The following is a 5,122-nucleotide window of genomic DNA, read 5'->3' as shown; positions in this document are numbered from 1 at the left end:
ATCCACAGAGTGATGTAGAGAGATCTTTCCTGCTGTAACGATAAAACTACCTGAAAACCATCTGTAGGCCGAGTCTTTACTCAGGTCTCCACAGCCAAAGTCCAGCAGCTGACTTCATGTGAGTCTCGTGGAAATCAGCAGAGCCTTCGGGGCTTGACGTCCCGGTGCAGGACTCCGCAGCTCTCGCAGGTGTTTCAACGCGCTGATGAGCTGCAGCAGCACTTTCTATGGTTGAGGCTCTCATCCAGGTAGCCGTTTCTCCTCACAGAAACTCTGGAGATCTTGGCAGGAACGGACGCTCCAGGATCATGATGTATTGGAGCGGGACTGTCAAACCACTCACGAGCTGCAGGACATTGGGGCAGGCAGGAGCTGAATTCACCAGAGTCATCAATGCCACCTCCAGCGGCAGCCGGCCCATGTCCTTCCTGCAGGGACAAATGCAATGTTATATCCAGATGTGTTCAAACCAATGAGAAACAGAACAGATTCACTCACAACTTTCAGTCTCCTCTACGCGTGACTTTAGAGACATATTTGATGGCAACCTGTAGACAGAACAAGCTCCTGTATAACATATACTGATCTCATTCTTAGCTTCTTGAATAAATAACAGAAGGAAATGTCTTACTGGCAGTCCATCAGATCTGCGTGTCCCAGCAAACACAGAGCCGAATCCACCTCTTCCCAGCAATGAACCCTTCACATATGTTTCTGTAACATAAGATCACAAGAAATGTCTGCGAGAGAAAACACGTTGTAGTATCTAACACTGTTCAGTAACGAGTCTTCTCATAATCTGAGCCTGATTTCTTTAATGTAATTCTATTCTGACCTCTGCGAGAGCGCTTGGCAGGTCTTCTGCATGAGGTGGATGGACGCTGATCTCTGACTGCCGCTCTGCCACTTCCTCTTCCTGTTAGTCTGATCCGCTGATTACAGAAACGGCCAACTCAGAAGGTAGAGGAGCTATATAGCCAGGCAGCTCTTGACTCGGTGTCTGGGTTTGGTTTTTTTGCAGCGGTTCCTGGTCGTGGTCACCAGAGACACGTCTCCCAACCTCCTGAAGAGCAGCGCTCCTGGATCTGGAGCGGCCTGAAGATGGAGCATTTCATCCATACAATAACTAAGGTCTATTATAATAACCAGATATCACATACCAATAACACAAATAATAAACAACTGAAATATAAAACACTTACCGCGTCTTTTCAGCCATGTGAGCCATTTAAACCAAACCAAACTCCAATAAATAGAAATACAAAGCAAGAAAAATAACAAAATAGCAACAAGCTAAATCAATTAGCGAATGAAATAATAAATGTATACTGTCCTCGGAAAAACAACGAACAAAACAGAAAAAAACCCTCCAAACTTCTTTCAAAATTAAGAGAAGAACAGTTAAATAAGTATTCTCAGGATAAATATCTGCAAAAGTCTCTTTGAGGTCGCCTCATCTCTCATAAGACATTTATATTCAGAAAGAATTCATTTAGGTGCACTCGTCGCTATAGCAACTAAAATTCGAATCAAACAGACGTCGCGTGCGTGAGCGCGCATAGGTTGCTTCTAGCAAAAAAAAAAAAAAAAAAACCCTTTCTTTATTTTTTTAACTATTTATTTAAATTTGTGAGATTTATGTAAACACAAAGTTTTTCCTATGTGATTTTATATTGGACACAGATTTAAAAAAATATATTAATACGTATTTTTCTTTATGCACAGCATCGCCAGTTAATGTTAATTGGTGTAGTTATTATTTAATTATCATAACTTTTAGAAATAATTATAAAATGTAGATATAGTTGTGTAATTCATATTCTATTTATTTGACAGGTATTCTTTACGAATCAATTTACGAATTAATTTAAAATCAATTACGGAGCAAAATACATATGCTGTTGAAACGGAACAAGCAATGTGTAATTAAGAATGTTAATTAATTACATATATAATTTTCATTTGAAGTGATTAGGTATTTTATTAAAAATTAATTTAATCGATTTAACATTGTCGTCATATATTTATTGTGTGCGTATTCGAATCACGTGACCTGACCGTTTCCTCTTAGCTAGTCCATAAAAATATGAATATAAAACCGCAGGTAAGTTAAGTTGTTAATAATAACTTAAATATTTGTTTTTAATCTCAAAAAATCCCGTTCAAATAATATTTATCACGTCTACACTCACTCATATTGATATTCATCAAATTCATATTTTCAGTTAGGGAATAGAGACTTTTCTACTACTAACAAAATTGATCGTGTATGAAGATAATTTTGACAATGATGTGGAGAAAAGGCTGTTTTAATTTAGCCAGAGCTCATAATAAAACAATATAAATATACGGATGATAATAATAATAATAATAATAATAATAATAATAATAATAATAATAATAATAATAATAGTAATAATAAATAGCTTATAAAAATAATCAATAAAAAAATCTGAACAAACGCATAAACCATCTTAATCATGGATCATCAAGATATTTGATGTAACTAGGTCTATTTGTGAATAAAACGGACGTACGCACGCGACGTCGTCATAGCAACGAGTGTAATGATATGAATTCCGGCTGAAAATATAAACACTGTCTGTTTGAGAGACGAGACGAGACGACTTCAAAGACTTTTGGAGAGTATTTTCTGCAAAACTGGGATTTTTGGACTTTGGAAGATTTCTATACGCAGAGAGTTCAGATTATTTCTGAGAACACTTTATTATATTATATTTTTTCATTTGGAAGAAGAAGTTCAATTGTTTCTACTTCAGAGGCGTATTTCTGAGGACAGTATTTATTTGCTTGTTCATTCATTCATTTCATTAGTTTGGTCAGTTATTTTATTTTATTTTATTTTAATTTAAATTTTATTTTTTAATTTTAATTTTATTTTTGATTTATTGGAGTTTGGTGGAGGTTTCAATGGCTCACATGGCTGAAAGACGCAGTGAAGTGTTTTATATTTCAGTTGTTTATTATTTGTGTTATTGGTATGTGATATCTGGTTATTATAATAGGACCTTTAGTTATTGTATGGATGAAATGCTCCATCTTCAGGCGCTCCAGATCCAGGAGCGCTGCTGTTCAGGAGGTTGAGAGACGTGTCTCCTGGTGACTACGACCAGAACCGCTGCCAAACCAAACCAGACTCCAGGAGTCAAGAGCTGCCTGGCTATATAGCTCCTCTACCTTCTGAGTTGGCTGTTTCTGTGTCAGCGGATCAGACTAACAGGAAGAGGAAGTGGCAGAGCGGCAGTCAAGGAAGATCAGCGTCCATCCACCTCATGCAGAAGACTCTGCCAAACGCTCATGAGAAGGTCAGAATAGAATTACATTAAAGAAATCAGGCTCAGATTATGAGAAGACTCGTTACTGAACAGTTTTAGATATACTGGCGTGTTTTCTCGCAGACATTTCTTGTGATCTTATGTTACAGGAACATATGTGAAGGGTTCATTGCTGGGAAGAGTGGATTCGGCTCTGTGTTTGCTGGGACACTTGAGATCTGATGGACTGCCAGTAAGACATTTCCTTCTGTTATTCATTCAAGAAGCCTAAGAATTGAGATCTGTGTATATGTTATACAGGAGCTTGTTCTGTCTACAGGTTGCCATCAAATATGTCTCTAAAGTCACGCCCGCAGAGGAGACTGAAAGTTGTGAGTGAATCTGTTCTGTTTCTCATTGGTTTGAACACATCTGGATATAACGCAGCATTTGTCCCTGCAGGAAGGACATGGCCGGCTGCCGCTGGAGGTGGCATTGATGACTCTGGTGAATTCAGCTCCTGCCTGCCCCAATGTCCTGCAGCTCGTGGAGTGGTTTGACAGTCCGCTCAATACATCATGATCCTGGAGCGTCCGGTTCCTTGCCAAGATCTCCAGAGTTTCTGTGAGAGAACGGCTACCTGGATGAGAGCCTGGCCAAGAAAGTGCTGCTGCAGCTCATCAGCGCGTTGAAACACTGCGAGAGCCGCGGAGTCCTGCACCGGGACGTCAAGCCCCAGAACCTGCTGATTTCCACGGACTCACATGAAGTCAAGCTGCTGGACTTTGGCTGCAGAGACCTAGTAAAGGACTCGGCCTACAGATGGTTTTTCAGGTAGTTTTATCGTTACAGCAGGAAAGATCTCTACATCACTCTGTGGATGTGTTTGTACGTAGATGATGATCAAACAAAGAGAAACCGTTGAAAGATATTTTGGACTGGAGTCTTTCTGTTGTTGCTGTGTCTCTCAGGCACTCTTCAGTACGCCCCTCCTGAATGGTTCGGTCAGCAATCGCTATCATGCAGGACCGGCTACTGTTTGGTCAGTCGGGGTGACTCTCTATAAAATCCTGTGCGGGTGGTTGCCCTTCAGAGTCACACGGAGAGTCACCTCCAAAAAGCATACTGCACTTCCTCGAAAGCTGTCTACAGGCAAGAGACACAAATCCTGTGACTCCTGTTTGTTGTTTTGTGTTGCTGAACACAAGTGCTGTGTTGTGTGTAACAGAGTGCCGTCAGTTGATCAGCGCGTGTCTCAGTGCAGCGGCGGCAGATCGGCCCACTTTAGATGACATTGAGCTCCACCCCTGGTTAAACTGAACAGGTGGACAATGACTTTACAGAAATCACAATCACTGCAGTCTTTGGTTGGGTTGTATGGTCAGGATCAGTCTAGATAAATGGCTTGAATGATTTGTACTGACACAGAAACTGTGAGAACAGCTTCCTCTGGGCACCAAAAAGAAAAGAGGAGAAGAACATCAGCTTTCTCTCCTCTTCTTCAGTCTGTGAGGAGCTCTGTGTAGATGCTGGAGGAGCTGAACATGCAGCGCCAGCTGAAACCTGAGCTAAATATAATTGTATATATGTATATTAATTGTGTTAATAAATAATTTGATTTTGTTTTGTATTTAAAGCAGCATAATGTGCTTTACAATTAGGTCAGGAAAAGCACCCAGAAATTAGAAAAATTATAAAGAAAAACAAAAGGTCAAAATCTATCCAGTATGTGTTGACAGATGCACAGAATGCATATCACTAAAATATTTTGTAAAACAAAATAATTATTAACTAAAATAAATAAAATAATAAAATATATTTTTTGAGTACTACTGTACTGTAGTGAC

The 5,122-nt window shown here is 39.5% G+C and overlaps 1 pseudogene; it reads left to right on the top strand.

Moving 5' to 3' along the window:
* Positions 1 to 2,940: 2,940 nt before the first annotated feature.
* LOC122334803 lies at positions 2,941 to 4,700 on the top strand (annotated as a pseudogene).
* Positions 4,701 to 5,122: the final 422 nt, after the last annotated feature.

Source organism: Puntigrus tetrazona, unplaced genomic scaffold, assembly GCF_018831695.1.
Source record: "Puntigrus tetrazona isolate hp1 unplaced genomic scaffold, ASM1883169v1 S000000646, whole genome shotgun sequence".
NCBI lineage: Eukaryota > Metazoa > Chordata > Actinopteri > Cypriniformes > Cyprinidae > Puntigrus > Puntigrus tetrazona.
Note: the sequence above shows the minus strand (reverse complement) of the source record. Positions and strands in the feature narration are given on the sequence as shown.